Genomic DNA, 21,042 nt, shown 5'->3' on the forward strand with positions numbered 1-21,042 from the left:
AACTAGCATCATTCATTGCACATCTTACCTTAGATACATTTGAATCGAGATATCTCACTCCACTTCAATTTGACTTTACCACACATAAGCAAAATAATTTCCCGGTCACGTGCATGTTATTCGCATAACATAACATAAGTGCCACAGTGAAGCGTATCACGTTTTGTTCAGCCGGATAATATCCACATGTATACCCTACTTTTATAATTTTCGAATGATAAATCTAATCAATAGATTTGTGATTCGAAAATGATAAAAGTAGGGTAGACATGTGGATATTATCCGGCTGAACAAAACGTGATCTGTCTCTTCAATTTGTGTCAACCACAGACCTTTTTTCGAGCTATTTTCCAAAATCCTATGGAGAAATTGCATTAGTTTTTGTCGAAGGAACCGGAAGAAGTTTACTTTCGGGTTTTAGGACGCGTCACTGTGGCACTCTATGAAGCAGCCATGCATGTAAACGTGACTTCTTGTTCATTTTAAAATAAAACTAGTCGTATTGTTACATGCACAGTTTTTAAATACGACGATAATATGATCATTTTGTCCACTAGAAGAGACAATTGAGAGGGGCTTACCGAGTAGAGGATTGGATTGCATTACTTTCTCTGATGCCGTCACTGCTGGTGCATGCATGGGAAACTTCCTTTCTCCTCTGGTAAGTGAAGCATTAATGCTAACGAAATGAATAAAACAGAAGCCACAACATCGGAGAGGGTTTTTTTCAATTGAATTATTAAAACTAAATGTTATTTTACCTTTTACAAAGTTTAACACTTGACAATGTACTGTTTTAATATAAAGCCACGTGTGTCAAATGCTAGCAGCTAAGGTTAACGTTCATGCTAGTTTTGTCAATTTAACTAATGGAGGTTTTAGATGCGTAGTATTTTGGTTTAATTCAAAACAGAACTAGCAATATCTTTTAATCAACAGCTTTTCCAAAACTTCGAGCACTTTCATAATATATTTTTGATGCTCATTGCTGGGCAGGTAGGAAGCACAACTGTGTCCTCCTCGGGGCTAATGTAGCATGTTGCTAACGGAATCGAGCTAACGAGCATGAGTTTCAATAAATGGTTGAGTAAGGAATTTGACACCCCGGTTTTTTTATTTAAAGCCACGTCTAACTTATGTAAGCCAAATGTGAAAGAGCATCTATTACAATTTAACTATTCCAACTAGATCATTGTTATCCTGGACAACGTTCACAACCTTCTATTTTTTTATATTGCTGTCCTTGTGCTAGACATAAAGCTAATGTCAAGACTTGGGTTTTGTCAAGTCTTACACTCAGTGTTGTTATTGTGGGTTTTATGTACTCTGGGTGCTGATATCTACCCCTTAAATGCACTTGTCATCTACCTCTTTCACCTGATCTGTCTTGGTACGTAGGTGTTATACGTTTTGTTCGTAATATTTTCTATGTATCTATTCAATTACGTCATCAATTTTATATATGACCGTTTCCGTAGTGTAGTGGTTATCACGTTCGCCTCACACGCGAAAGGTCCCCGGTTCGAAACCGGGCGGAAACATAATTTTCAATTTAGGGATCATTACATTTATGTACAGTTACAAACTGCTCCCTACCTTTAATTTGTTGTATAGATTTATTAGAGCAGTGATAATACTTTATAAGTTTCATTCTATCTTTGTTATATTTTGTGTCCCTCACTATAACACATACACATCTGTGTATTTTACTAAATATAACTTATTAGGTATTCTTTTTTGTGAGATTTGGCCTGAATGAAGAGTTTCCTGAAAGCATCCCGGTTACGGACTATGTTTTGCTATGTCTGAGTTATCATGAATACCGTTTAGTCGTGATTTATTATTGGTACCTGAACGCAACACTCGCATGGCGTTTCCGTAGTGTAGTGGTTATCACGTTCGCCTAACACGCGAAAGGTCCCCGGTTCGAGACCGGGCGGAAACATTGTTTTCTTATCACTAAGTGTAACCTTTCTTCACCTTCACTATCTTGTTGATAAATATTAGCTGTACATTTGTGGTATTTCGGAAGAAAAAAGTGTTCTGATTCTTCCATGAACGCACCATTTTAGGTTACCTTTCCGGAGACTGTTGACTGATGATTTTCCTATTTTAATTTTTGAAGAGATAAAAGTAGTTTGATATCTATTCTTATTATGTTGTGATGTTCATCTCTTAATGACAAGACAAATCCTCCACAAAAAACTCATAGCACCCGCTCTTATTATATATCCATGATAGCACCAAGCTCAGTGATGGTGGTTATTGTGGACACAGATTATTGTACTAGATGTCCGTGAACGCACCATTGCCGCGGCGTTTCCGTAGTGTAGTGGTTATCACGTTCGCCTAACACGCGAAAGGTCCCCGGTTCGAGACCGGGCGGAAACATTGTTTACTTTTCACTACGATGATATCTACCCCTTAAATCAGGGGTTCCCAACCCCCGGTCCGCGGACCGGTACCGGGCCGCAGAGGTGTTACTGCCGGGCCGCGAAATAGCTGTGAGTTTATCGTAATATTTGCAGAATTATAAATATATAAAAATATTTTATCATAATATTTTTTCAAAAAGTGTTTAATTTTCGCACCTATGCCACCAGTCATATTATTTCATCCAGTAGCTCGTGCACACGAGCATGTTACCGGTGCGCCAAGTAGGAAGAGGAGCGCACAGGAGACAACCGTTTGATTGCAGACTGTTATGTTTATGTGGGGAAATGGTGGTGCATACATTATTTGAGATATATTTCAAACTCGGACTTCATTTTAAGGACATGTCGGCCAGGGGTGTAGAGCTATTTGTTTAAGCACCGGATTGGCAAAACAGAAGAGTAAACCAGTCTGCCTTGATCTATGAATTAATGTCCGGGACTCTCACGATCTGCTGCCCGCAGCTGCTTTATAGAAGGAAACCCTCCTTCACTTCTTAAAACGGCTGCAGCATCCGGAGGCAGCGGGACGTATACTCCGCTTCTGAGAAGTGCAGCACCAGTATGACTGTGTTTAACTTCATCAGAACAGCTTAAGAGTGACTGCAGGCTGCTACGTGTTAACCACACACACCTATACACACACATCGAACTGCCCGATTACTCCCCCTTTTATTAGTTTTATGAAGGAGATGTCCAGTCAGTCACCAAGGCGCATGATGTGTGTGTGTATGTGCTCTGCTCAGCTCAGCTCTGTGTGTTCGGTGTGTTTGTGTCTGTCCGACACCGGCATTTGTTTTCAAATGTTTATGAACAGTAATTTACACACATATGGCTAACTCCATATATGCGGCTGTTCCCAAAATAAATTAGTTTAATCTTAATCTCGATGTAGTGCTAATGCTGTCGGAGTGCACCGGAACGAACGACACTATCATAATATCTTCTGAAAACAAATGCCAGTGTTCATAATGCGGCTTCTCCTCGTTTTCCCAGCATTCACTGGATTATCCGTAAATCATACAAACAAAACCAAAACGTTAATTTATCTGTTTTCCCGTTTTGGTTTAAAAACTGAATAACGTCGGTTTTTTGGTTTTCCGAAAAACCAAAAAATGATACCGGTTCTTTTTTAAACTTTGTTAATATGTTTTGGATGCATATTGTTCTAGTATTTGTTCAGGCTGTTACATACAATTAGCCTCTGTTGCTACCTGCTGGTGGTGAGTAAATATTAAAATCAGTTAAAATTGACAACCGGTCCGCGATTTTTTTTTAATGTATCTGCCGGTCCTTGGCACAATAAAGGTTGGGAACCCCTGCTCTGAAGGATGAAAGAAGTACCTGGATTTTAACTTCCAAAGGCTGGGAGTCACATCCGACTCGGGGCACATCACCCAGCTCAGGATCATCCAGTTCTCATTCATTATAACATGGGAAGACATGCCGCCAGATGACAGCACAACCTTCCTAGCCACCTTGCGAGTGTGATCAGACCTCAGTGCCTGTCCAAAGCTCCCCTGTAGCAGCAGAGTAATGAGCTCCTCCTGCTGCTAATGCTTACAGATCAGGCACTGGACCGGGGAGTGTGAAGAATGAGACACTCCACACCCGCCATCAGCATCTGAGTTTCTACCAAATGGAGCCTGATTATCAGCCTTTTCTGAGGTACCCAGTGATGGTTTTCTGGCCGTAGACTCCTGCCTCAGCATCCCTGACATTCTGCACACACACAGTAGGTAGGCCAGATGAGCTCTCTCATATTTGAGATTGAGCGCCTACGTCAGCTGCTTGGACATGTCCTCTGGTGATCTGCTGCTGCGCCTCATCTCATCCAGGACAGATTTGCAGACCGCCTTTTTGTGCGTCAGGAAGGCCGGCACGATGTTGCTGGGGTAGCTTCTCCAGCCACTGGGGCTTGTCAGCATGCCAGTACTTTTCACAGACCTTGCAGGTGAGTCGTGAAGCTAAAATATAGCACTGGCCAACTCTTGGCCTTCCAATGCCAGAAGAAGCTACCTGAGGGTTGGGACAACCATAAAAGCAGGGCAAGACAAAGTTGTTTCTCACCCTCTCCATGATCGCATGCTCTGGCTTCCAAAAAGAAATATGGATGAAGCTGATAATACTTTGGTGAAGGCAGGTCAGAGATTGAGTCTATGAGCTCAGGCTAAGGTGGATAACGCAACGGGGACAGCATGTTTATTATGGCGCATTTCCAGTACACGGCCTCGCTCGGCCTCGCTCGGTATGGCTAGGCCTCCTTAGGCCTTGTTAGGACTGGCTCACTTTATGGCGCATTTCCATTACAGTTTAGGAACTGGGGTAGTATCTATAGTAACGCAGTGTAGGCGGAGCCGTGACGTCATCTTCAATGAGAAGAACCCCAGAAAAACAACATCAGCCATCAGCTGTTAGCACTCAAGCTCACAGCTCCTCATATCTGTTCAGAAACTAGACAAAAGTTAAACAAGTACAAACCACAGACTGTCTGTCATGGCGAATACAGTCGCTGGTTTATTCAAGGTTCAAGGTTCTTTATTGTCAAACTGACATAGCTACAGAGTAATTATGTTGTTGAAAATCTTATGTCACAGGCTTCTCCAACAATGCAACATAATAACAATACAGATAGCAAGAGCAATACAAAAAGAAAAATAGTTATAAAATAAAGTGAGCATGTGGAATAGTGCAGTACGAGTCTATATACAAGTTATTGGAATGATATATATTAGATATTAGATAGAGATGATCCGATCACGTGATCGGGGATCGGAGCCGATCACGTGATTTTCAAAAAATCGGGGATCAGGAATCTTTTTTTTCTTTTTCTTTTTTTTTTATAAAATATTTTTATTTTATTTAATGTTACAAAACAAAAATGACCATGTTCACGTCTTAAAGACATCCTGAGGCCTTAGTTTTGGGTTAAAATTACACAACATCATGTATGTGTTGCTTCTTTTGGGCTTGTTTTCATAGACCTGGTTGCTTATTTCTCTCAAATCTGGCAACAGAGTGGGCGCAGTGTCTAATAGTAGCAGTAAGCTAACAAGAGGCTACGTTCAGCTGGTGACTCGGGAGTCGGGACAGAGAAAATGTCAGGAGTTTGGAAGTACTATAAAATTGAAAGCGAAGGCAGTGTAACAGCCAGATGCAATGTTTGCAAGGCGGAGGTTCCGCGTGGTGGAAAGAACAGAGAAACGCCACCTGAGAAACAAACACCAACAACAACACGAGGAGTACACAGCGGCCACTCGGGTAAAGGCACTGAAACAACCGACACTTTCAGAGACTTTTAAAAGGAAAGAGAAACTGCCCCAGAACAGTGTTTTCACTGTTTCACTGGCCAAAAAAATAACAGCCAAGATAGCTGAATTCATCGCGTTGGATGACCAGCCGTTATCTGTTACCTTTTTTTTCTCTTAATGCATTGCATAAAGATCGGATCGGGAAAAATCGGTATCGGCAGATTGTCAAAATCAAATGATCGGAATCGGATCGGGAGCAAAAAAAGGTGATCGGGACATCCCTAATATTAGATACATATTACTGAGTAGCAGATGAATGTTTTTGAAGTTGTTTCAGCAGTTCAATTGTTTAACAGTCTCACTGCCCGCGGGAAGCAACTGTCTCCAAATCTTCTTGTCTTTGCCAGGATGCTGCGGTAACGTCTGCAATTTATGTCTGTGTAGGCCGTTGTGAGTGTGGACGGTCGCAGCATATACTGCGTTAGCTTGGCCGATCTCCATTTAGACAACACGCATTTTAAAAGGTTTTTTGCCTGCTGTCTGTCTGCAGACTTGTCAAAGCATTAATTCATGGTTTTTACTAACCGGTATCAGTATGTTGTTACTTCGGCATCATTTTGAAACGTGTATTACAATTAAATCACGGTCAAATATGTTCATCTTGTTGTAGTTGTAGCCCCCTTGCCAGCGATTCTCTCTATAGTTTAGCATACTCAGCCCGACTCAGCCTGGTGGTCGGCCCCGCACGGCTCGGCACGCTTAAAGCGAGCTCCGCGCTGTAGTGGAAATGCGCCATTAGATGTCTCACTGGACGTGAACTTGGCCACAGACCCTATGACTCAAACTCAGTCTTCATCCATATTTTCTGCTGGTGGGAGCAGTTCCAGTGGGCAACATCCTGACTATAGCCTGGGACAGAGGCTGCAGGCTGGTGTGCTGCTAAGGGGACAGGAGGTGCTGGACAAGGCAGAGCTGTACAACACCATAGTTGCATTAGAGAAAATTGAATAAAGCTCTATATAAATGACTGCTATAATACAGTGACACAGATATCCATACCTTCATCGAGGACAGTGGGTGTTTCTCAATCGCGAGTACGCTTGCTTGGTAGCACATGTCTGCCGAGCATCTTGCTTCAGAAGCGAGTCAAGAATACTTCCTGGCATTCGGAAAACGAAGAGTGGAACACGCTAGCAAGTGTGCAGGTGTGCGTCATATGATAGGCCCCGCCTTACATCTTCCGCCACAGATTTGGGGAAATTGGTCCGTGCGCAAAGTATTGTGGGGATTTTAAGACCGCGGAGTCTACTCATGTGCAGCCTCGATATTTCTCCAAACGGAGTACGCCGGGCTCGGTAGATTTCCAAGTATGCTGGAGATTGGAACAGTACTTCGGCGGCACTCGATGACGTAGTATGCTTGAAATAGTGGCTCTGCAGCAGCTTTACTCGCGATTGAAAAACACCCAGAGTCTCCCTGTGCCCTATTAAGCACAGTTGACAATGAACAAAGTTTTAACATGTAGAGTAAGAGTTTATATAATCACTTAACTGGATCCTCCTACTTGGTTAGGGGTTGAATTTAGGTGACCGAAACAACATCCCCCTCCAGCTCTTCATCCTCCTCCATCACTAGGAGATTAAACAATAACCTTAGTTATTAAATGTAAGTTTCACCTTAAAGCAGTATTTGCATATTTCTGTGAGCTGACCTGGAGTGCTAGACGTCAGAGTGGAGGTAGCTGATGCAATGCAGCCTTCAGCCGGTGGTGGACAGAACTCAGCCCTCTGCTGCTTGAGGATGTACTGCTGAAGGTTGTACATCTTGCTGTTAGTGATGCACTTCACTCCTAAAACAAAGGCAGCATAACCATCAGCCCTGCTATCCCAGATCTGCTTCCAGGTGTCTTCGTCCCACAGAGGGGAAATTTACATTTGTTACAGCAGAAAAGAGCCAAAAACAGCTTAATGTTAACTAAGAAGCATGCATAAAAAAAGAAGATATAGCAGCCAGGTATATATTGCACATAATTGGTATTTATTTATCTCTCCTCCTCTTCCACCTTTTCAGGTAGAGGGTGTAGCCGATGCCATTCTTTAGGTGCCATCTGTGCATTTTCCCCTTATACTTCCCAAACTGTAATACATACTTGTCAAATTGGTTTGTTCAAATGTATAGCATTTATGGTCTTCTGGGGTCGATTTTGTAATCATTTTTCATGATCATGATTTTGTGTAAATGAGGTCTTTGACCATACATGTCAAAAAGAAGAGTAACATTTGTGGTTTACAGTAAGTGGGAATAAAGTAGCCTTAACCCTCCGGTATCATTCGATTGGACTACGCTAATTAGTCATTCAGGACAAAAATGTCCACCGCCGAAAACTTTGATAAAAACATTATATTAAAATGTTTCTTTCTCAGCTTTTTTGGGTTCAATCTTTAAAGCAACTTCAGCCCTAATAAAAAATACCAACATTTGTATTATTTTCAGGATTTTAACCCTTTAAATGCCCTTTTGAATACATTAAATCGCTATTGTTTTTCATGATAAAAACAGAGAAAATTAGTTATTTTCCATATAATACATATCTGGGGACTGGCTTTTTTATTTTATAACAGTCTTGGATATGTCAAAGATTAGCAACAAAATTGATTTTGGTGCATTATTAGTTTTTGCACAGTCAGATTTAAAATAAACTACCCTAATTAGTCATTCGGGAAAAGAATGTCCACTGCCAAAAACTGCTATAAAATGATAACGGATTCATATTTTAAAAAACGTTTTGGGGTTATATCTTTCAATCTACTTCAGTCCTGATCAAAAATACCAAATATTAAATTATTTTCGGGATTTTAACCCTTTAACTGCCAGTTTGAAACCATTAAGTTGCGTTTTCTATGAAAAACGTGCACAAAAAGGCAGTTATTTTCCTATAATAAATGTTGGGGGGGGTCGGCTTTTTTTTATTTGATCACAGTCTTGGATATGTCAAAGATTAGCAACAACATTGATTTTGGGGCATTATTCGTTTTTGCACAGAATCAGATTAAACAAAAAAATCCCTAATTAACCACTCATGGACAAAAATGTCCCATTCACTCCCATTATAACCACATATTTTGATCTCTCCGCCATACCGGTATATAATCGTGCATTTTGTAATGTCAGGGTTTTATTTTAGAGGAAAATAGTTCAATTTGTTATTTTTACTGTATATCACCAGATGTGACATTTTACCATTGAATGAAATGCTTGTCATTTCTTGGTTTCTGTGCCTGTTATATTATGTAGGTGTGTTGGTATCAGAGTTCCCGTTAGCCGGTAATTACCGGACTATGAACGGTAACATATGCTGAAGACCGGCAAATCTAAATCTCTCCGGTCAAAATGTCCGGTCAAAATAATTTCCCCTTAGCAAAATACGGCATCAGTTGCGCCACTTATGTGACAGACAAGAATAGTATGTGACAGACAAAAGAGTATGTGACAGACAAGAATAGTATGTGACAGACAAGAATAGTCAATTCTAATGTCTAACACTTAATGTGGAGAAAGAGATGTCCTGTATGGGTTGATTGTGAGTTGATCTGTTGGTAATGCCTCGGGGTTCCGGTGGGCATGTAAACAAATGCATAATGCTGCGCTATACTTTGCGGCCTCACCCGGTGGCATAGCGACGCTTATTGTTTAGGTGTCTTTTAATAAGCAGGTAGTCATATCATTAGCTAGAACTAGCTAGATCTGATCGATATGGACATAAACGCGAGTAAATTCTAATCTGACGGGAGAGAGAGAGAGATCAGCTGCTGCTGACGAGTCGACACGCAGCTCTGCATGATTACCTGCAGCGGTGAGCGGAGCAAAACACACTTCAGGTTAGAATATCAGACGTAGCTATTTTAATTACCTCTCAAACCACCTAAACTAGTTATAGATATGTTTAGTTTTACTGTCGGGTCACTCATTACGGGATCCGCGAGCTGCATGATACTGACGGGCTGTCAGGAGAGGGAGCGCTCCGTTTATTATTCCCGTGTTATTGTAAGTTACTGTACACTTTTGAATAATGTAGTTAATCTACTATAATTAGTTTGTTTAATATCGAATCATATCAATTTGTTTTAAAGTCAATTTATTGATTATCGCGACAGGCCTACATGCACTTAGTAAATAAGTGAACACCTGGCTGCAAAGCCAGAGCTATAAATATGTGTAGTTTGGCTGGTTGGTCTTTTCATTCCTGTGATACGCAACAAGCAAGTAAAATGAAGAGGCGCTTCTCTGGAAAAAGCTAGGGATATGGTGATGCAGCCGGCAACCTCCAGCGAGCTTCAGGCAACCAGCGAGCTGCTTGACTCTTCTTCTGAATCAGAAACAACCTCAGAAGAAGAATCTGATGTGGAGTTTGAGGTGGAGTCTGATCCTTCTTCTTCTGACCCTTCCACTGAAACTGCAGAGGAAACAGAAGAAGATTCTCCCTATCCAGTGGGTGGACATTGAAAAATGGGGAAATCTTGGCTCCCTCTAACAATGACACGCTGCGCTACATTCCTGCTGCCAGAGGTTTGGTTCCAAGATTGCAGTTTGCTGTTTGGAAAATAAATTATAAGCATTTCATAGTCAAAGGACTTTGAAGTTCCAAACAATTCAAAACATCAAGTTGGGTCAAGATCATACATCTGTTTACCTCAGACATCTGTTACCTGCCGCAGGTGAAGGGGATGCTAATAATGAACTAGCCTTAATGCTAACTAGATTAGCATCATCTCTAGTGAAACGGCCCAGGTAACACCTGGTGTATTTTCATGTTTTCATTGTAGTTATTTTAATGTTCTTCCTTTTTTCTTTTTAAATTATTATTATTATTCAGAGGGGGAGAAGTACTCATATCTTGTACTTGAGTAAAATTAGAATAACTCTGGTTCTCAAGTAAAAGTAGAAGTACTCGGATCTTGTAAAACGTACTTTGGTTAAAGGTAGGGTATAGGTAATTCACTTCAGAAACACTTTTTGTTATATTCCATGGAATGCTCTTAACATCCCGATAGCAATGAATAAATTAAATGCTTTGACAAATATATACAAATAATTTATCTGTGGAAGCCGTGGCGCTGTAAAAAGCAAGGCCTACCTGCCTGTCAGCCTTCCATCTCGTGCACAAACTTATCTCGTGCCCTCATTGGTCATGTGCGCGTACGTGTGTGTTGGAGGAGGGGCTCTAAGGAAGTCTGAAGGAAGGGGCAGATTTTTTTCAGTTGTGTACTTTCAAATTCTAGCTTACTCGAGCTGGTTTCTCCATTCTTACCTACCCTACCTTTAAGCATCAGTGTTATCCTCCATGCATGGCCTGAAACATTTGAAGCATCTTTACAGCCTTCAAAAGTTCATTATATGGTTAAAACGTTGTGTCTTTCTAGGTTGGTCCTTGTGAGTTACAGTGTATCTTTCAAAGAGGTGGTGGATTGCTCGCCTTGACGGGGAATCGAACCCCGCTCTCCTGGTTGACAGGCGGCAAATGCCCTTTCATCGGTTTCCGTAGTGTAGTGGTTATCACGTTCGCCTCACACGCGAAAGGTCCCCGGTTCGAGACCGGGCGGAAACACATTTATGACTTCTATGGCTCCACATTTACAAAACTAAAAAGATAAAAGAGAGCATTGTTGGAAAACTGCCAATATTTCGAAAAAAGTGAAAGTATTGATTCTCATTTCTGGAGTGTCCATCCCTTACTGGGAGATTTCACAAGTCTCAATAGGTCTTAAACGAAATCCCAAATTAAATGTATGAAATACGTTTTATGTGTGGCCAGGAAATGTATAACAGCAACATGGAAATCTGACTCTCCTCTCCGTAGGCTGTGGATGTTCAACATGGACTCCAAGATACTCTGCAACTTCTACAGGTGCACCATAGAGAGCATCCTGACCTTCTACAGGTGCACCACAGAGAGTATCCTGACCTTCTTCAGGTGCACCATAGAGAGTATCCTGACCTTCTACAGGTGCACCACAGAGAGTATCCTGACCTTCTACAGGTGCACCATAGAGAGCATCCTGACCTTCTACAGGTGCACCATAAGTATCCTGACCTTCTACAGGTGCACCATAAGTATCCTGACCTTCTACAGGTGCACCATAGAGAGCATCCTGACCTTCTACAGGTGCACCATAAGTATCCTGACCTTCTACAGGTGCACCATAGAGAGTATCCTGACCTTCAGGTGCACCATAGAGAGGGTCCTGACCTTCTACAGGTGCACCATAAGTATCCTGACCTTCTACAGGTGCACCATAGAGAGCATCCTGACCTTCAGGTGCACCATAGAGAGGGTCCTGACCTTCTACAGGTGCAACATAGAGAGTATTCTGACCTTCTACAGGTGCACCATAGAGAGCATCCTGACCTTCTACAGGTGCACCATAGAGAGTATCCTGACCTTCTACAGGTGCACCATAGAGAGCATCCTGACCTTCTACAGGTGCACCATAGAGAGGATCCTGACCTTCTACAGGTGCACCATAGAGAGGATCCTGACCTTCTACAGGTGCACCATAGAGAGCATCCTGACCTTCTATAGGTGCACCATAGAGAGGATCCTGACCTTCTACAGGTGCACCATAGAGAGCATCCTGACCTTCTACAGGTGCACCATAGAGAGGATCCTGACCTTCTACAGGTGCACCATAGAGAGTATCCTGACTGGCTGCATCAAGGCCTGGTATGGCAGTTGCAACGACCTCAACCATAAGACTTTACAGAGGGTGGTGAAAACTGCACAGCACATCACCTGGACGGAGCTGCCATCCATGGAGGACCTCTACTCCCAGCGGCTCAGGAAGAAAGCCCACAGGATTATCAAAGACCCCCATCACCCCAGCAACAAACTGTTCTGTCTGCTGCCGTCTGTTAGGCGGTATCGCAGCATCAGAACAAAGACTACCAGACTCTGGTGTAGTATCCCTTTGTGTTTCACTCTATGCACTGACCTTTGTCTGTCCTTTGTTTTGTTAATTTGGGCGAGTGGGAGGGGGGATGCTTTGTGTTTTGTGTTATGTATAATTGTTATATACACCTGAAAATGAAAAATGAAATATAAAAAATAAAAATAAATAAAATGCCTATCAATCACGTAGGGTCACATTACAAAGGAAAGAGCGCCCCCGAAACACCGTTTGTGGCCAGAAATATATTACATCCGTAGTGATAAGAACTACCATAGAGAATGAATGATGAAAGTTAAGGAAGTTAAGCCTTACTATTGCTGTGCAAGATCCTAGGTCTCAGTTTGACTACAGCTCAGGGCGTGCTTTGCCAATCTGCTTTCATCGGAATATAAAGATTTGGATGAGACCGGTTAGCATGGCTTTTAAAGTTTATTATGGTGAATGTTTTAATGTTGATTCTTTGCAAAACAGACTTTAGTCAAACATCAGTGTTATCTTCCATGCATGGCCTGAAACATTGGAAGCATCTTTACACCCTTCAAATGTTCATTGTATGGTAAACATGTCGTGTCTTTCTGAGGTGGTCCTTGTGAGTTACATTGTATCTTTCAAGGAGGTGGTGGATCACTCGCCTTGCCGGGAATCGAACCCCGCTCCCCTGGTTGACAGGCGGCAAAATGCCTTTCATCAGTTTCCGTAGTGTAGTGGTTATCACGTTCGCCTCACACGCGAAAGGTCCCCCGTTCGAGACCGGGCGGAAACACATTTATGACTTCTATGGCTCCACATAAACCAAACAAAAAAGATAAAAGAGTGACCACTGTTGACAACTGCCAGTATGTTGAGAAAAGTGAAAGTATTTATTCACATTTCGAGGGTTTCCATTCCTTGGCTTCGACTACACATTGTGGACTTTGGAGAGAGTGTAGACATTTTAAGAAAAGATTCAACACATCTGGGGAGGCATGGTCCTGTACTTTGGATTTCGAAGGACATTGATTCCACAATCAGAATATGTTTACTGTTCAATGCCCTATGAAAAACGACATTGTGTAACTTGTCTTTGACTGAGCCTAGGTGTTAATGTGCCCATGAAAAGCATTTTGAGTAAAAATTGATTTTTGGGTGTTGTATTGGACACAAAAAAGATAGTGATTGCATATAAATTATGTTTGTAGGATTATTATGCACTATCTAATAAACAAACACATATTTGGTATGTTATCTGAGGACATTCTAAGTATCCCCTTGCCCAATAATGCTCATCAATCACTAAAGGTCACATAACAAAGGAAAGAGCGCCCCCGAAATACTGATTGTGGCTAGAAATATATTACATCCGTAGTGATAAGAACTATCATAGCGAATTAATGGGAAAAGTTAAGGGAGTTAAACCTTAACTGTGCAAGATCGTTAGGTCTCAGTTTGACTCGGGCTGCTTTGCCAATCTGCTTTCATCGGAAAAGAAAGATTTGGATGGGACTCGATTTTAGAGCCCCGGTTAGCATAGCTTTTTAAGTTTAAGATTGTGAATGTTGAAACGACCTGAAGTATTGGAAGTATCTTACACCCTTCAAAAGTCATGTATATGGCTCAAAGGGCTTGTTTTTCAAAGGTGGGCCCAAGCGGCAAACTCTGGGGAAGAGCCGGGACGCCAATACGGAAGTGCCACAAACTGCCAGAGGTGGGAGTAAGTCCTACATGTGCAAGTCATGAGCAAGTCTCAAGTCTTGACCTACAAGTATCAAGCAAGTCCCAAGTCACTGTGGTGAGAGTCAAGCAAGTCAAGTCAAGTCATTGCTCAGGTCAAGTCAAGTCATACGAAATTCTGATGAATAAGCCCAGTTTCCGCATTTAAATCAGTTAAAAGACAGTGGTTATGAAAATGGATTTAACCCACACTATGATCTTCATTACATACACAGTTAATCATTTGAAATCTAATTTAGACCGATGACAATCATATTAGATTAATATTAACCCTAGAACTGCAGACAATATAGCTAGGACTCAATCAAAAAGTCTGTTCAAAAAGGCAGAATTTCAGGTAAGAAAATCATATATGCACTTCTACATATATGCACTTCTACAAACAAAAACAACATAATTAAAACATTTAAACAAACTACTAAAAGTAGATGAACTACATTATTCAACAGTTTACAGTAACTTCTGATAATAACACAGGGGAAATAAACGAGGCATCTCTTTTCCTCTCTCTCTCTCCCTCCTGACAGCCCGTCAGTATCAGGGTTAGTACAAATGAATCCCTTGGCGGTTCTAGTGTTCATTTACCGTTTTGTCTTCTCTTTGTAATGCTTAATCGATTTGAAACCAAGTCTAACGTAGCTTAAACTTAACGTTGGCTTTCTAGCTAACACAACACATTCACGCACCTTTCTCTGTGGGTTTTTTTGTAGTGACGAATGAAGTTGGATGTTGTGGTGGTCGTGTCACCGATCTTTATGCTGCAGACCCTGCATACCGCTGTTCTCTTCTTATTAGCGTCATCGACAACATAATCCTTGAATCCAAACTTCACTATTTGTGGAGTAACGCTAGCCGCTGCCATGTTAACTGACGCTCCTGCCGTCTAGTGGGTTGCCAGGTTTGCGCGCACGGCGCTATAATCACCCAATCACGTTTTTCGAAAAAACTAAATGCAATATCTCACTACAAAAACAAACGCAAATATTTAATTTTAAACAGACAAGTCCTTTCAAGTCATCTGTCTCAAGCTTAAGTCAAGTCTCAAGTCATGAATACCAAGTCAAAGTCAAGTCAAGTCTTTTATCAATGTTAGTCAAGCAAGTCTCAAGTCAAAAAATATGCGACTCGAGTCTGACTCGAGTCAAGTCATGTGACTCGAGTCCCCACCTCTGCAAACTGCAGTTCATATATTGGCCGATAGGCGATGACTGCAGAAAGGAGCAATTTCCATAGACCCCCATGTTAAAATGCCCAATTTTACAGCAGAAAAAAACATGTTTCTAGCCCTGGATGCAATAAATATTATTATTGATATAGTTAGATTCCACCTTCATGATTATGAATCTGTGAGTGAATTGTTTTCTAACATCACCCTTTTATTAGGTCTTAACGTTTTTGCATAAATTAGGGCGTGGTCACATTGAGTGACAGCTCTGTCAAGTGACTGCTGCTGTTAGCTTCTTGTCTGCTAGCTGCTCCGTCTCCGTGAAGCTACAGGGACTCTGCCTGCTCAGTTCATCCAGGGAACACAACTTGACCCCGGCCGTGTTTGTTTGTTCTTCATGCTTATATATCGGACTATTGTGACTCGCTCTGCGATTAAAACAGACGGTGCATGAATGCGGTTTTGCGGTAAGTGAAATTCGAGTACTTTATTTATGTGTTTATGATTTCAATCAGCTACGTAATGAATGTTAAGGCTTGGGTTAGCGTTTAAGCGAGTGGTAGCTACATCGGTGCTAACGATGCTAATCGTAGCCTCTAAGTTAACTTAAAACCATAGACTGTATATATAAAGGTTAAAACGAAATAGACAAGTGTTAAGCGTTAAGTGAGAGTACTGTAGAACAAAAGGCTTCTGTTTGAGGTTGATAAAATAAGGTCATCCTTGTAACTTAGAGAGATATTTTATTATGTAGGTAGGAACTGTATGCATCGCTAAGCTTAATTTGAATTGGCTATGCTCAAGTATGTACACAAGCTAACGTCGAAGTAGTGTATGTGAAATCAACCTCACAATAAGATGTGTGTATATTACAATTATGAATGTCATATTTCAAGATGATTACTTAGATATTACAATATGGTTGGTTGAGCTGGAGTTCATTATTGAGCTTACATGTTAACGTCACAGTCATCTGAAGAACGAACCCAAACCTTGTTATTTTTATTAATTGCATTACCAAATTGGTATCAAATAAACAGTAAGCATTGGTAACACAACTTCCAAAGTTACAGTAAAATAAAAAGGACCCTGACTCGGCCAATACACAATCCAACATGTTCAACAGAAGATAATAAGTTATATTGTTTGTACACATGGTTCTTTACATATATATCTGTTTGTTTAAAGTGTCCAGGTGATGCAGACAGGCTGGACCAGAGAGTGAGAGACAGAACTGGACTCCTCACAGCAGTGAACTTCAGCACAGGTACAAATACTCTTATTTCATACTGTACAAAGAATCAAGAAAGATATTGGTTTAAATAAATGAAGTATTGACTTTAATACACTGATATACATTCCATTAAACAATACTAAATACTAGATCACCTACACATCAGTGAAGTTAAGGGGTTTTTCCATGCAAAGGGTTACATTTAGATGTTAACAAGCAATATGACTGTCAGCTTTCTAATTTAATGTATTGAAGGCAAAGATATTTAACGCATAGTGACAACTGCTATTTATCTCTCAATATTGTCTGTAAAAACGTGGTAAAAGTTATTCTTTCAGTGAGACAACAGAGCAAGCTTGTTTTAATAACAGTTAAATATTATTTTGATAATAAAATACATTTCAATGTTGATGAATTTCATACTGTTCATTCATAATCTGATTGTCTTTGTAGCTCACTGTTGCAATAAAAAAAAACATTACAATTACAAAATAATTATATCTACAGCCCCTAAACACAAACACACCTCTTTCATAAATAACACACTTGTTCTGCAATAATATGTTTTATGTTTCCTGTAATTTTTGTTAGGAAAGGACATGCCTGAAAGACACGACTCAGCATCTCCTCTTTCTCCGAGGGTCAAGAAAAACATCCAATAGGAAAATTAAAAGCTGATGTTATGAGATGTTAAGACCAGTACAGGACATTCACTAAGAAACTATTTTTATTGTGAAAACACAGTCAGCTGATCGAATGCACCTATTTCCACATCTACACTCCATCAGCTGATTATTTCTATTTGCCTCACTTTATGAGCTTCACAACATGTACCTTGTACTGCAGAGTTTGCAACGCAAATAAATGGGGCCAATCTTCAGTCAGATGTGAATGTGTAATCTAACATTTTCAGTAAGAATAATGGACAAAAGGAGTGCAAATACAAATTCAATTTATTGAAATGTGAACCAAAAGTTAATCAAACTTGTTTTAAATAAAAAGCACATATGGACAGAAGGTGTAAACCTATTAAATGTATAAGTAAACACATTTAGTCAAATAAAGTGACAGACTAGGCCTGATCAGGTGGTATCAGCTATGCATGGGCTCCTCCATCAGGCCTGGTCCTCCTCACAGAGGAAAGACCCTCAGTCCTCTCCGGCCAAACCAACAGACAGGACGTCCATCACACGGAGGTTTCTCCCTGAAGTCTCTGCAGCTCTCTGGACACCACGCTGTCTCAATCCATCCACACTGAATATGAGAGGGGAAAAATGAAAATAATAAATGCTTTAGACAATAAGAAATATAAAGTTGACTGTTGAGTTGCTCAGTTTTTTTAGATTGTCAATACTATTACTGTATAACTAATATCTCAGGTTAAGAGGCACCTTCAAATAAAGATTGGTCTTTAAATACATTTTGTCTTTTGAATTGTTTGTCTAAAGTCAAGGATCTAGAACTGGTACTTGTAGTTTTAATGATACAGTCTGGTTATAATGCTGTTTGGAGGAGGCCTAACAGGTAAGAGCACTAACTAGCTATCATCACATGTACCTTAGCTTAACTTAAATGTATTAAACGTATAATTAAGTGATGGCAAAATATAAATAACTAATGTCATGCAAACATATTAATATTTGCTTGATTCCAGTGTTGAATTTAGCACAATTTCATACAAACGTTAAGGGATTTTAAGATTCTGAAGTATTATGCTAAAAACTCAATAACTTAGATTATTATTTATAGTTTTGCTGAATAGTCTCATGTCCGCTTACCTTAGAAACGTAAAATGCGACGGCAGTGTGCAGATGGGGAGCATGTTAGCTTAGCTTGGTAGCTTCAGCTAGCTCTGGAACTTCCAGCCCGGTGGCAGCAGGTCCCGCCTCGGCTCCGCCTCTTTGCCCTTATAGAGTGGCGAAGTCCCTCCCCTTCCGGTGGACCTCCATGGGACCTTATTTCGGAAAAATTATGTATTGAAGTCAATGGAGAGAGAAAGATTATCTTTCGATCCCGTTTGAATTGTGCCACGAATTACACATATGATGTTTGTCAATTTAAAAGATAATTTTGCAAGTCAAAAAAAAAAAAATGTGTCGTAAAACTGTGAAGTAACACATTTGTTTGTGTGAAACGCTCAATGAACTACATCTCTGGTCAACAACACACGTCACCAAGATGGCCGTCACTACTGTCTTGTCAACAAAACGATTGACTACCCTCACTATCACCACAATGAAACACGTCCTGAAGAATGTCATGCAAAGCTGCCTGCCTGCCTTCCTTTGATTCTCTCTGAACTGCCTGGTCGTTTTAATATTTAATGTCAACCATTTGTGCAGATAGCATGAAGTAGAGAAGATCGCTAGCGTTAGCGTTAGCATTTCTCCCCCGGGCTTAAATTGTGTATTATAGAATGATCACACCGGTGACAGTACTCTTCAAAGGGTTCACGAAATATGACTACTACTCTTACTGTTTAACATTTTGGGTTACTTAATGTTACTTCATGTTAAGGCTAATAAAAATTACAAGGCTGTAATGCTAACTAACGTGCTAGCTACTAGCTAGCATGATCCAGAGTACTCCTGGTCCTTTCATCAGACGGGAAGCGAAAGAACGAGCAAGACCCATTGCTGGTATAATAACAACCTGGTACTAAGCACACAGGCATCTTGTTAAAGTTATCTTATTTTAGCCAGCGCCATATAGATAGATTATATCTATATGGCGCTGATCTTAGATCTTAGTGGAGGAAAACAATTGTGACATCACTTACGCAACTCTGGGATTTGTAGTCTTTCTAGTTGCGTATTTTTCATAGTCTTATATTTCAACAGTTTTACGACAAACTGTGACTTTTTTGACATGGAAATTATTTTTTAAGATTGACAAACATCATATGTGTAATTCATGGCACAATTCAAACGGGATCGAAAGATACGTTTTCTCTCTCCATTGACTTCAATACATTATTTTTCCGAAATAAGGTCCCATGGGGCGGAAGTAGATGGGCGTGACTTCGCCACTCTATTTGGAGCAGGCGGGAGTGGAACTCTGACGTCACTGTCGAGCCGTTAGTGGCCGACCCCGCCTACTAAGGGCTTCTCGGCAACTCTGCAGAATCCTATGGGTGACGTGACGGACCCTACGTCCATTTATATATACAGTCTATGCGTGGGCCTTGTGAATATCTTTTTTATTGTCTTGTAACTTTCAAAGCCATGTTAGGGAAACTTCCATCCTACATCTGCTCCCTGATCTCACGGCGAATTGTAAGTGGCTACTGCCTGAGATCGCATGCTGTGGTTTTATTAAATGTGCCAACTGCTAGGACTGTCTTAGGGAAGATAGCATTTAGATGCGCAGCTCCACTGTCTTGGAATAGTCTGCAATTGAAATGGAAACTGAGCAATCTGGTGCCACTAAATGTTTTTAAAGCTCGGTTGGATGCTACTCAATCGGAAGCTGTTGGTACCTGTTCATGTGGATAGATATGTAAATTGTAATCCCTGTAATGATGCTGTATGATGTCCTTTTTGTTGTTCTGTTTATGTTTTTATGCTTCATGTGGAACCTTCTTGAGCAGGTCTCCCTTGAAAAAGAGATCAATGATCTCAATGGGATACACCTGGATAAATAAAGGTTTGAAAGAGACGGTGAGAACTCGCCTTGACGGGGAATCGAACCCCACTCTCCTGGTTGACTGGCGGCAAAACCCTCCCATCAGTTTCCGTAGTGTAGTGGTTATCACGTTCGCCTCAAAGCGTTCAGTGAGCCGGGTATACCTATAGAAGACTTCCTATTGGCCAGAAGCCTCTTCAAGCCGTGTATACCGATGACAAGGTTAATCCTGGTGTCAATAGGGAAGATCTGCACGGTTTCTCTACAGCCCATGTTCAGCAGACCAGGTGTTGGTGCTGCCGGATTTGGCACCCCCACTATAACTTTGTCCAGGGTGGTCGTACTGCCACCAAAATCACACTATAGTGTTTGCTGTTCACCGGTAGTTTTTGCACACAAAAGCATTTTACTCTGGGCTCAGCAGGTGAAAAACTAAAGAGGGGCTTCCACATGTGGCAGACCAGGTGTTGGTGCTGCCGAATTTGGCACCCCCACTATAACTTTGTCCCAGAACCCAGATAGTCGTACTGTCACCTAAATCATACCGGTGTTTGCTGTTCACCTGTAGTTTTTGCACACAAAAGCATTTTACTCTGGGCTCAGCATATATACATATATTTATTTTTTAATTATTCTTTGCCTTTCAAAAGCATTACATCATTATTTACACAACACGAAA

General features: G+C 40.9%; 5 non-coding genes across 5 annotated transcripts; all 5 read left to right on the forward strand.

Annotated features, from left to right (window-relative positions):
* Positions 1-1,468: 1,468 nt before the first annotated feature.
* trnav-cac lies at positions 1,469-1,541 on the forward strand. The gene has a single exon. It is a non-coding gene; the product is annotated as a tRNA-Val (tRNA).
* Positions 1,542-1,872: 331 nt separating this feature from the next.
* trnav-aac lies at positions 1,873-1,945 on the forward strand. Its single transcript has one exon. It is a non-coding gene; the product is annotated as a tRNA-Val (tRNA).
* A 373-nt stretch (positions 1,946-2,318) lies between these two features.
* Positions 2,319-2,391, forward strand: trnav-aac. The gene has a single exon. It is a non-coding gene; the product is annotated as a tRNA-Val (tRNA).
* Positions 2,392-11,215: 8,824 nt separating this feature from the next.
* trnav-cac lies at positions 11,216-11,288 on the forward strand. Its single transcript has one exon. It is a non-coding gene; the product is annotated as a tRNA-Val (tRNA).
* Positions 11,289-13,320: 2,032 nt separating this feature from the next.
* trnav-cac lies at positions 13,321-13,393 on the forward strand. The gene has a single exon. It is a non-coding gene; the product is annotated as a tRNA-Val (tRNA).
* The last annotated feature ends 7,649 nt before the right edge of the window (positions 13,394-21,042 follow it).

Source organism: Trematomus bernacchii, unplaced genomic scaffold (assembly GCF_902827165.1).
Source record: "Trematomus bernacchii unplaced genomic scaffold, fTreBer1.1, whole genome shotgun sequence".
In the NCBI taxonomy this organism is placed as follows: domain Eukaryota; kingdom Metazoa; phylum Chordata; class Actinopteri; order Perciformes; family Nototheniidae; genus Trematomus; species Trematomus bernacchii.